The sequence below is a fragment of the Carettochelys insculpta genome, chromosome 1, assembly GCF_033958435.1.
Source record: "Carettochelys insculpta isolate YL-2023 chromosome 1, ASM3395843v1, whole genome shotgun sequence".
Lineage (NCBI taxonomy): Eukaryota > Metazoa > Chordata > Testudines > Carettochelyidae > Carettochelys > Carettochelys insculpta.
In genome coordinates, this window is record NC_134137.1 from 303,503,291 (window position 1) to 303,515,701 (window position 12,411).

At 43.6% G+C, this 12,411-nt stretch overlaps 1 protein-coding gene across 2 annotated transcripts in view; it reads left to right on the top strand.

The window, feature by feature from the left end:
- Positions 1-12,411, top strand: part of LIN7A (lin-7 homolog A, crumbs cell polarity complex component) — a 99,582-nt gene that overhangs the window by 35,702 nt on the left and 51,469 nt on the right. The gene's annotated exons all lie outside the window — the stretch shown is intronic.

Consider the following 12,411-nt stretch of genomic DNA (forward strand, 5'->3'; position numbering starts at 1 on the left):
TGTTGTGGAGCACCCACAGGGACACTCGATGAAGAAAGAGAAGTTACTCACCGTAGTAACGGTGGTTCTTCGAGATGTGTCCCCGTGGGTGCTCCACCACCCGCCCATCCTCCCCACTTCGGATCTCTGTCTAATGTTTTTCAGGAGCATTCAAGGCGGTTGGTCAAGGAACTGGCGGGGACTGGATCGCGCACGTGGCCAGGGGCGCGGCGCGCGCCGGCGCATGCGCAATCCAGGAGAAACTGCTGGAAGAATTCCGATCCACAGCGCCAGGCGAGCCCGACACCTATTGTGGAGCACCCACAGGGACACATCTCAAAGAACCACCGTTACTATCGTGAGTAACTTCTCTATACTGGGCTAGACTGGACCATGGATCTGACCCAGTATTATCATTCTTTTGTTTTTATGTTGGCATCACCCTGAAAGGTGTAACTCAGCTGGTGGATATAATGGTGAGATTTTTGTGCTTGCAGGCTGGCTTCTGGCATGAGGACTCTGAGCCTTAGAGGCATAGACTTAAGGTATTCCACACTAATAAAAGTAGTGTGCAGCGTAGACATACCTTTACTTTTTAAAAGTGCTGCCTTAACTGATGATGATAAAGTTTGTGTTACATGCAAGTAGGGCCAATAGCCATTTACCTAGACCATTTGAAAAAGATACACAAGTGTGATTGGAGTTTTTTTTTCTGGACAGTAGAAGTTTTATATGGTTCATTATTTTATATACTTGACTAGTTGTAATAATAATCAGTTGTGAGTACTGGTACGTTAGATCTGTAATAATTACCAGGTCATTTATTTAAACCAAAATAATAGAGTTATTAACTTCATTTTTAACTATAACTGTTTTGAGTAGGCCTCAAAGATATGTATTATAGATGCAGTAAACAAATGTTCCATGAAACCTGGATAACATTACTAACCATTTAACTGGTGAAATTGTTGCTCTCTGCACACTTTTATGCCCAGTATACAATATTAAGATACACCTCTAAAGGTGACTAATTTGCATGAAATTTTGGATAACTTAAAAACATAAACAACAAGAAGTCCTGTGGCACCTTATAGATTAACAGATGTTTTGGAGCATAAGCTTTTGTAACCAAAGACCGGCTTCATCAGATGCATCTGACAAAGCAGGTCTTTGCCCATGAAAGCTTATGCTCCAAAATATCTGTTAGTCTATAAGGAGCCACAGGACTTCTTGTTGTTTTTGAAGATACAGACTAACTCGGCTACCTCTCTGATAAAAACACAAATGTCACAAAAAAAGCTCCTCACTTTCTCTGTTCATATGAGCTCTCCATTTTAATCAGATTTAGTTCAGTAAGTAAATTAAAGAGAATTACTAGAACAGGAGAGAAGCCTGTTCTGTGAGTCTGGTGTGTGACACCTTAGAAGGAAGTGTAATGTTATACGTGTAGCAACAGGCAGCAGTGTTCTAATACCCAAGATTTTCAGTGAAATTCATTCAAAATTTGTGCCTCAACCAAAGTCATTTAGGTGACTAGTTTTATATATTGTATCAGGGCTACAGACAATTATTCAAGAACACTACTAATTACCATAGAATAGTAATTACTTAACCACCTGTCAACAAGGAATGAGGTAAAGCTAATTTTACTAAATATAATACAACTTCAAATAAAAGTTTTGTGACCTGGGACAAGAATTTGACTCTAATAACAGCAATCTTGTTTAAAACGTTGGAATGAAAGATTCTGAGCTAAATTCTCTTTACTATTACAGAAATAACACAAATTGACCAGAGGGGTAGGAAATCACAATGAAGTGGGAAGTTATACAAGGATTTCACAAAAGCAAGCAGTCCTGTAGCACTTTAAAGACTAACCAGTTTATTAGGTTGTGAAATTTTCTGGGTAAGACCCACTTCTTCAGATTTGTTTGACACTATTCACCTTTTTGCCTAGATGAAATCTGTAGACAAACTTGAACGAGGAAGAGTGCCATGCCCAATTTTTCAAACAGATTAGGTGCATACAAAATAGGATGGATGAGGTACAAGATGGACAAAAGAGATATTAACAAAAAAATTCTCCTATCTACATGGCCAGGGTGTATTTCTGCTCTGCCCTGGTGAGCCTTTTATATGTTTTTATACATTAGAGATCAACTGTGCATTCTTACTATTAAGTGCAGTGATATCCCTGATGGAATTTTTGTTTATTTTATTGTTTCCTCTTTGTGATAAATGATCCAGTTTCACCTTCAATTAACTTTTTCATATCTGAAGTGAATGTGTCCAGTAGAAGACAAAAAGGGCCTCAGTAAGGTGGGGGGGTCTAATGTCCAAAATTGGTTAGTCTACAAGACATTTTTATATTTCCTTATTGCAAAGACTCCAGCAAGATGAATCCATACTAACTGGTGAAAAAATAGACATATATTGCCCACATAAGCAGTTACTGCTATAACCAAACCTAACTTCAAAGAATACTGTCATCATTAGTCAAAAAAGGTCTGTTGCGTCAATGAGTAAAATTGTCCAGGAGACTGCAGATTATAATAGTGCAATCTCCAGATAAACACAGTTGTGGAAGACCATACATTAATTATTGTAGTATCTCAAAACACTGATGGTTACAGTCACTCTAGAGAACAAGTTGATTCATAATGCCGAAATCAAGTATCCTGGCATTTCTATGACCTGCTGAATTTGCTGGATCTTCTGAGTTAGAAATAAGACAACTCGTGTCAAATTCCAACATCACTGACAACTATTACACATAATCCACTGAAAACTAGAATTTACCTTCAAACTGTTAACAGAACTGTGACATGAATATCAGTGTTGGAGTATCTAGGATCCTTATTTCTCACAGAATGTGAATTTGATTGTTGCTTTTGGGTAACAGTTATCTGAAATGCAAAATATAAAAAATAATATTTTTAAAATATTCAGTAGATTAATTTCAGCATTAGTTTAATTACATGATTTTTGAATAGAGACAGCAGGGACAATGGTATATAATTATAACATTTGAAAGAAATGAGACTAAACATGGGGCTTGAAGGACAGTAATAAGCAAGATGACCTGCCTTTATAACTCTATTGTGCTTCATGGCTATGTCTACACAATTCTACTTCATTTAATACTGCATGGTAATGTTCCAGTTTTTAATCACACGATGAAATCATACTAGCTCCATGTTCTAGCAATTTCTTTCTTCCATTAGCTTTGTCAGCAATATAATATCATGCTTATGATCCCTAGGAATGCAAACGAAACTGCATTAAAATGAAAAATATAAAAATATTACATCAGATGAGATTCTTTCCTGAAGACTATGCCCCTTTTTTATGCACACTGTTGATGTAATGTGTTTCATCCATAGCTACCTCACCATTTTCTGTGTTTCACTGATAATGTGACCCACCATGCTGAAACATTATTTCCTCAAGTGCCGCATGTGAGTGCAATGATGAGAAGAGAGGAGAAGTGAATGGAATGTTAAACAGACTGAGGGAGAATGGAGATCATTGCTTAGATAGAGGAGAGAATTATAAAGAGCTGCTGGTAAAAATAAAAAATGGAAGATGAGCGTTAGGTCCAAAAGGGAAAGAAGACGCGGATGTACTTTTTCTGGTATATTCAACATAAAACACAAAGTTAGCATTCACAGTCCGTCTTCAAACAAGGTTCCCGTTGATCTCAATGGATGTTCAGTGAGTGGAATGAAGATAAATTCATGCTAATTTGATTGAAATCTAAGTTTCAATCAAATTAAATTTTGATCAAAGGGATTATTATTAGAGGGTTTTGTTTAAAAAAAGATGTTTCCCTGGATGATGGTGAGGGATGAATTAGAAATAGTAAAGCTAACAGACTAATGCATCATGCATCTGTTGAGGTGGGTCTTTGCCCACGAAAGCTTATGCTCCAAAATATCTGTTCGTCTATAAGGTGCCAAAAGACTTTGTGTTGTTCTAGCAGACTAAGTTTACTTTCCTTTATTATGTAATCAATTTAAACTGATTCAAAAAGTTTCACAATTTCAGTAGATTTATAATTCATTAATTAATGCCTTCAACTAATACATGAGGAAACATTTTATCTGAGAACATTTTCTTGCCCAGTCTTCAAAACAAACAGAGATAATTCCTTAGATTAATTACAAAGCAAGAGGAGGACAAGAAGAGAACACCATAGGAAGTTTTCAGCCCTATAAAAAAGCAAGAGGAGTATTCCCATTATGCTCAGTAGGGACAGGATTTTACCTCATATGTTTGCATCTCACAAGTGTCTTTGAAATATTCATAGCTGTCAGTCACATCGCTCCTTTTCCATCATTCCTTGGAACAATTCACATTTTAACCCTCAAGTTGTTATTCCATGTCGGATGAAATTCTGCCTCAGCACAGATCTCATGCTCCAGTTAAGCCTTGTGCAGGTTTGAATTTCATTCTTGTTTAGGGTGATCAGATGTCCTGTTTTTAAAGGGACAGGCTCTCTTGCAGGTGTCCCTAATTTGAAAAGAAAAATGGGCTAAATGTCCTTTATTTTATCTGTTTTGTCTATTCCTCACCATCACTACTGGTGGGTCCTACTACTGGTCAGGTATTTACTCACCAGCCACCCACCCACCAGCAGTGAATAATGGGGGTCCAGTGGTTGAAACTGGGGTGAGTGTACAAAGCTGATGATCGGGCAGTGTGCAGGGCCGGCTACTCCCCCTGCTGCTCCATCAGTGAAATCACTGCTGCATGCCAGCTCTTGGCCAACAGACTTCCCCGCTCCCTGGCTCTGTTTCCAGCCAGCACTGGCTGCTTGCACCAGTGGCGTGTGAGTATGGGCAGGCGATGTCTGGTTACATGTTACTCTGCTGTCCATCCATTGACTCTTTACATCAGCAGTGTCCAAAAGAAATTTACACTCAACACAGAGACCCCCAACGCCGACGCGGTCAGGCACTGTCTCCTGAGCCAGGCACTCTTCCCCACCCCTAACCAGGCACCCTAAGCCCCGCCCTCCCCAAACTGTCAGTGACCCAGAGCTGCGCCATCCCAGCTTCCCAGAGCCACGCTAGCCGACCACGCTGCCCCAGTCCATGCCACTCAGCTCTCTTGCACAAGCTGTCACAGCCCCAGCCAGCTTCAGGAGAAGCCTCCTTGCTGCTACCACCACGTGCTTGTCTCAGCAAGTGGTGGGGCAGATGTGCACAGTGGCAGGAGGGGTGTGCTGCATGTGCAGCTCTCCTGAGCTGCATTCGCCACATCCAGGTGTCCTGTTCACCGTGTACAGAGAACAGACAGTGTATTGGACACTGCTGCTTTAATGATGCCCTTCTCACTGTCTTCTTCCTGCTGTGTCCATTTGCACCCCCTCAGACCTGCTGCTTCTCCACATCCTGCCCCCCCAGCAGGGTGCACCCCCTCTCAGCATTGTGCAGAAAGCCCCCACCCCTAGTTGGATCATCCAGCTCACCAGCAGCTTTGCGCCGCAACCGTGCCTGGCACTTAGCTTCTTTTTTATGTGCTCCACCCACCCACTCCCCACCCTAGGTCCTGCCCACAGGGATAGCAGGACACTCTGTCCCCTAGGTATCCTCCTCTGCTGAGCCATCTCTCTGCCTGGTTCACTGAAGCCCCTGCGGTCAGGTTCATTGGGCCATAGTGCTCAGGGCATCCTTGGGGTTTAACCCCTTTCTCTCTGTGCTGTAGCAAAGGGACAGGAGGCAGCTGGACTATGTTGGTGACCAGCAGCAGCTTGGAGGTGTTAGCTAGCTTTCTAACCTTGGAGGTGTTAGCTACCTTTCTACAGAGCGTGGGAAGGAAGGAACAAGCTGCTTCTGTCAGAGGGAAACAGGGGAAGTGGGAGAGAACGGGGAGGCAAAAGGGAACAGATAACCTCTGAAAAAACATAGGCAAAGTCATTCCTACCCTCTCTGCCATTTCCTTTCAGCTGGAAGCAGCTCCCATACCTTCCCTCCTGCACGATGCCAAAAAGCTGCTGCTTGTCCTGTTCTTGTGTGAAACCCTGCAAAGCTGGGGAGGGGAGCCTGTGATCCTTCATGCTCCCATTTTACCTTAAGAAGATGCAGCACCAGGTAGCAGGGCAGAGAGGGGTCTGTCCTGGGGGTCCTGGATGAAGAGTGCTGGGTAGGTCAGGTTTGGTCAGTCAGTCACCCACAACCCCATGTAGTGGGGCCAACAGCCACACCAGGTCTGGAAAGGGTGGGCTTCGGGCAGTCAGCCTTGGGGCTCCTCCCACAACTCTCCCTCTGAGCCATGCAGAGAGTGGCAGCACAGCGCCCCGCAACATTTCAAAGAGGCCCAGGGGCAGCTGTCCCTTTTGCCTTCCCCTGTCAGCAGGCCTGTCCCCCAATGCAAACTTCAGATAAGAATGCAAATAAAAAGACTCCGGCTATGCCATTTTGGAGTTACTTCATTTTGAGACAGATGGAAGATGGTTTTGCTTTTTTTTTTTTAAACAATGGCTTGGTCAGCTTGATGTTAACTTGCACTGCATATTTCTGATTGATTACTGGTTGACTTTGCTTGAATACAAGTAACTGTGTCAGGCGTCCCATAGTCAGCATAGAGAAATATGATCATCCAATTCTTGTTGAACCTGTCTTAGAGCAGGTATTTATGCAAGCCTCACCTCCACAGATGTAATGCTGTTCAGCACAAAATTTCAAACCTTTGTGAGGGTAATATTTACCTTCATGCCTATACTTTATCGTGTTTGTTGAATCTTGTTTTGTCTTGTGAAACAAGAATAATGCTCACAACTAAGGTGTCTGCTTTGAACAAAAAAGTATGTCCATGAATACATTCCTCATTTCTCTTTGGAATTAAATCATCCTCCAAAGCTATTTATTGCTTCATATATTCTTTTGCCGTGAACACTATCCCTCAAGCCACTACCGAATTCAGTCAGATCACTGGGACCAGCAGTGATAAGGGAAGGCACATAGCATATTGTTAAGAAATATGATAGAGAGAGAATACCTCAGAACTACAGCTTGGATCACTATGTCCATTTTAGAATTTAGGATTAATTTGGGAACATGGAAAGTTACAGAACTTTTTAAAAAGTCATTGTAAGAAGGCCCTGATAGTCTCTCATATTTTCTGAGCTCTGGGATTTCTTTATGTTACCTGCAAATGGAAACTCCCAGTGTTGTATTACTTGCTGATGTCAGAAACAATAAATTAAATGGAATAATTTATTTACTTGCTGCTAGTCTTGGGAAATCTTCCAACTGCTGGGGCCAAAGGCTAAACAATTTACTGTTTTCAGCATCCCACAAGACCAGACAATTATGCTTCAACTTACACTGTAGCTTTCAACAGTATCTAAGACTTTGAGTTTCATCTTTTGAAATATGTATACATATACTAGAGCGCTGTGCCCCTGACTCTCTACAGTAACCTGTCTGTCTTCCCAGAGGGTCTGATAAACCACAGGGTCAGCCCTGGCATTCCCAGAACCTCTCCACTGACACCCATGCCCTGGCCCTTCTCCCTGCCTCCACACCAGCAACCCCTCCTCCTCCTCTCTCCTCTCCAAGTGTCAGATTCATTTGCGTGATAATGTCATTCTGTTGCCCCACGGACATTCTGTTGCCCCTCCCCCCAGTTTTTCTTAGACTTTCATTTTAGGAGACTAAATACTGCTTATGTATGATACCTTTTCAGGCAAAGCCTAATGGGTAGCAAGTAAGCCATGAGATTTGGTCTATTGTAAACATGTAGTTGTAAAATCACAATTTAAGCTGACACTTAATGCGGGAGTTGTGAGATCTCACCAATGCTCTGGGTTGTTGTGGGGGACAGGGCAGTCGCCTTAGCTGTGTAAGACATTGATTACACAGGGCTCCCTGGTTTAAAGCATTGTGAGAGACAGGGGAGGGGTACTGGTTGAGCCAGCTTGCTGGGTGCCTTGGCCCTGCCTATGCCTTGGCCATATAGCTATAAGCCTGGCTTGACTAACCCTCCCCACCTGTTAAAAGATAGAGCTGGATACTAGGGTGTTTGTGAAACCCCACACTAGAGATACCAACAGCTGAAATCACAGAGTGGCAGCTGAGGCCACACAGAGCTGAAATCACTGGGTTCTGCCTTAGGGCAGTCCCAAGCAGTGGGGTTAGGACTGGCGGACAACAGCAGGACCAGCAGGCGGCCGGTAGGAGCGGCGGCGGCGGTAGACGACGGCTACCGGCGGGCGGCCGGTAGGGGGGGCGGCGGCGGTAGACGATGGCGACCGGCGGGCGGCCGGCCGGTAGGGGCAGCGGCGGACGACGGCGATTGGCAGACGGCTGGTGACAGCAAGGGGAGGCTACAGACAAGTGGACAGCTAGTATTGCCCTGGTGATGTATCTGTGGGCTTTGAGTGTGGAACTGCACCGCAGAGGGTACACCCTGTAACTGTGTGTAGCTACGTCTACACGTGAAGCGTACATCGAAGTAGCTTATTTCGATGTAGTGACATCGAAATAGGCTATTTCGATGAATAACATCTACACATCCTCCAGGGCTAGCAACGTCGACGTTCAACATCGACATTGCGCAGCACGACATCGAAATAGGCGCTGCGAGGGAACGTCTACACGCCAAAGTAGCACACATCGAAATAAGGGTGCCAGGCACAGTTGCAGACAGAGGCACAGGGCGGACTCAACAGCAAGCCGCTCCCTTAAAGGGCCCCTCCCAGACACAGCTGCACTAAACAACACAAGATCCACAGGGCCGACTACTGGTTGCAGACCCTGTGCATGCAGCATGGATCCCCAGCTGCCGCAGCAGCAGCCAGAAGCCCTGGGCTAAGGGCTGCTGCCCACGGTGACCATAGAGCCCCGCAGGGGCTGGAGAGAGAGCGTCTCTCAACCCCTCAGCTGATGGCCTCCATGGCGGACCCCTCTATTTCTATGTTGCGGGACGCGGATCGTCTACATGTGCCCTACTTCGACGTTCAACTTCGAAGTAGGGCGCTATTCCCATCCCCTCGTGGGGTTAGCGGCTTCGACGTCTCACCGCCTAACGTCGATGTTAACATCGAAATAGCGCCCAACACGTGTAGCCGTGACGGGCGCTATTTCGAAGTTAGTGCTGCTACTTCGAAGTAGCGTGCACGTGTAGACACGGCTTGTGTGTAGAAAAGGGCCAAGAGCCCCAGCAAGAGACTGGGTTCTACTGCATATGGGATGGTATCTGGGTAAAAGGGGTTTTGTCTCTTCTGTGCTGAGATATACTGCATCTGTCGCTGTAACCTTGGGGTAGGTTACGGTCATTAAACAAGCCATTTCTATCTCAGACTCTGTGCTTGCGAGGGTTGGGGAGAACCGCCTTACAGGCACCCAGCACGGGGGTGAAATTGTCCCAGGCCACTGGGTGGGGACTCGAGCCGGTTGGTTGTATCCTTGATAGGAAATCCCCACAAGAGTTGAACCCGGCCCTTCTGGCAGGCATCTGGCGTTAACAGAAGGGTTACATGTAGTTAAAAACCTCATTTTTCTAAACTATTGAACATCTTGAGTTTTAAAGAATGAAAAACAAAACATTTAACTGGTGTTATCTGTAAATGGGTTAGTTTGGCTTTCAGTGGCCGCGTTTACTGCTCTGAGAAACTGCTCAGCAGGAAATATCCTGCTTTCAGGATCCCTGATCAGCGATGGGCAATTTTTGTTTAGAAAAAAGTAATGCTTGAAACTTAATATCCTTGATGAAGATGGTTATGTCAGTGAGGGTCTGTGACGATCACTATGAACTTGTTTTCTGCAGGTTAGATTAGCATCTGGGGCCCTATTCTCTCACAGCTGCATAACTCCCAGCAAAGGCAATAAGTACCTTGTAAGCAATATTTCTAGCCTGTCTCACAGTGGGAAACAAAAGCCCTACCTCTCTTGCTCCTGCTGTTAAATTACATTTCTTAATAAAGCATATATTGTCTTTCTAATTTGCAACCGTGTTCATTATTACTACAAATAGAGCTATAAGTTCCCACATGGTGAAAGTGTGAATCAAGAAAACCATGTGTAGTGGCCGTGGTTTGAAAACCCCTACAAAAGGACCATCCACATACACATTCTGTACTATACTTACCTAGTAAATCATAGAGAAAGCAGTGTACTCGTGACTTCTGGTATGGTAAGCAAGATAGTGAAAAGTCATGGCTCTCACCACTAGGCACTAGGATAATACAAATAATATGGAACATATCATCCACTGGTAAAATTACTACCGGTGGTAATAAATCTCAGAGAAGTAGCTGTGCTAATACTTTTTGTTATTTAAAAACAATCACAAGCTTTGCTTTTTTAGCATTTTCACGGTGTGCTGCTTTTGTTTTTTCATGCACAACTACTCTGTTAGAAAATGGGAGTTGCTCACTTTAGCCAATGACATCGTGGCACATAGTTTTGCCTAGGAATTCATGAACTCGTCTCTTGATTTCACATCAGAGTGTATGAATTCATCATTTGTACTATCATATTAATCTTTTTTCAATGTATCATAATACTAAATGCAAGTCTGTCCTGCTACTAAATGCAAATAATTATACTGTGGATGATCCAGGTCCTAATTTGGGAGGATGCTTAATCATATGCCTAAATTTAAGCATATACTTAAACCTCATTGATTTCAATAAGGCAATAAAGTGCCTAGAGTGAATTAAGCATATGCTTTAAGAATTGGAATGCTTTTCCAAATCAGGCTGCCAAATGAATGCTAATTTCTACTAAATTAATAGGTTTTGGATTGGGACCCTAGTGAACATGGGGAAAAGCAAAGAAACCACAGGAATAGGGGTAGAACAGCTAAGTGTAAATAGAATAGTGGGGCATCAGCCAGCCTCTGCTCTGCACTACTGTTCCATGTTGTTTGGGAGGAGGGCTGGGAAGGATGCTCTAAATTAGTCTAACCAGGAAGAAAAAACAAAAACCAAACCCCTTGTGATTGAGAGCCACTGAAGGGCTCTTCTAAGCTATGCCAGCTGCAGAAGTCCAGTCAAAACTGCTATGCCAGCAGAATGTCAGGCAGTTCTCAGGTACAGCTCTTAATCTGCTTTCTACTGTCTGCACAGGGCACAGAATCTGAAGCTGGGGCTAAGGACTCAGAACTGGAAGCCTAAAAATTAAGTGTGAGCCCCTTGGCTTGAGTGGGATATGTCCTAAAATTATGAATCTGGTAAATAGCCATTTTTGGAGGTATTTCATTTTGAGAAAGATGGTTTTGCTATTTGTTCTTCACATTGTTTCTTATTATGAGTTTTCAAAAGGATACGTTAAACCACTCATCTGAAGTCGTCCTTTCCTCGTTTCTAAATAGCTTCTCATGTCTGTGCCAGATAGGACATCAGAATAGCTAAACTGCAAGATGAGGATTCTAAGAATGATTTCAATTAGTGTAATCTCCCAGTCACAAACACTACAATCTTTGTCATGGGGAAGGAGGGTTATGTAAGGTCATTTGCAGTCATTGTACAGATTTTATTTTTAAATGCAGCTAAATCACACTTAAAATGCCTCAAATATTTTGCATTGATTTGGTATTGTATATTAATTTAGTCACTATACAACTACACTGCGCTCTTTTTAGTATTCTACGGTAGTTGGCTAGCGATATTGCTGGTAGAAAGGCAAATACTATTTACTGTGCTGGTACTGGGAATGACTATCCTATCAAGACACAGAACTTCACAATGTTGCCAGGTTTCATCGACAAATGTAGCTGTAATTCACGCCCCCCCCCCCCCCCAGCACCCAGTGCAGCTTCCATAGCAGAAGTTGTTACATAGGCTTAAATGTCAAGGTAGTGAAAATATCTGAGTCCAGCCTAAGCCACAGCCTCCACAATCACCACCAGTGGTTGGGATCCACCCCTTATAGCTTAGCTGCTTGTTTCAGTTAACTCTTGCAAACAAACAAAAAAAAAAAGCCTTTTAACTAAGTGGACTGACTCACCTTCCTCGCTTGATCAGTGGATAGCTTTCGTCAAGTAATACTGGAACGGGTCTTACCTGTAGTGCTTATATAGCCTGCATGACCACATCATTTTAACATCTCACAATCCATAATATGCTTGTGAGGTAGGGAAGTGCTGTTACCTCCATTTTACAGCTGAGGAGCCAAGGCAGAGAGGATGATTGGCTTTGCCACAGTCATAAAGTAAGTACCTGGAAGAACATTGAATTGAACTTGGCCCTTCAGAGCCCTGGGCAAGTGCTCTAATCACTAGGGCTGTGTCTACACGGGCACAAATCATCGAAATATAGCTATATTTCGAAGATTACTAATGAGGCGCTGAATTGAATATTCAGTGCTTCCTTAGTATTAGGATGCTTCCGTCCGTGGCGCTTCGAAAGCCCCGCTTTCGAAAGCGTGCAGCTCCGCACGGCTACATGGGGGTCCTTTTTGAAAGGACCAGCCCCTTTCGAAA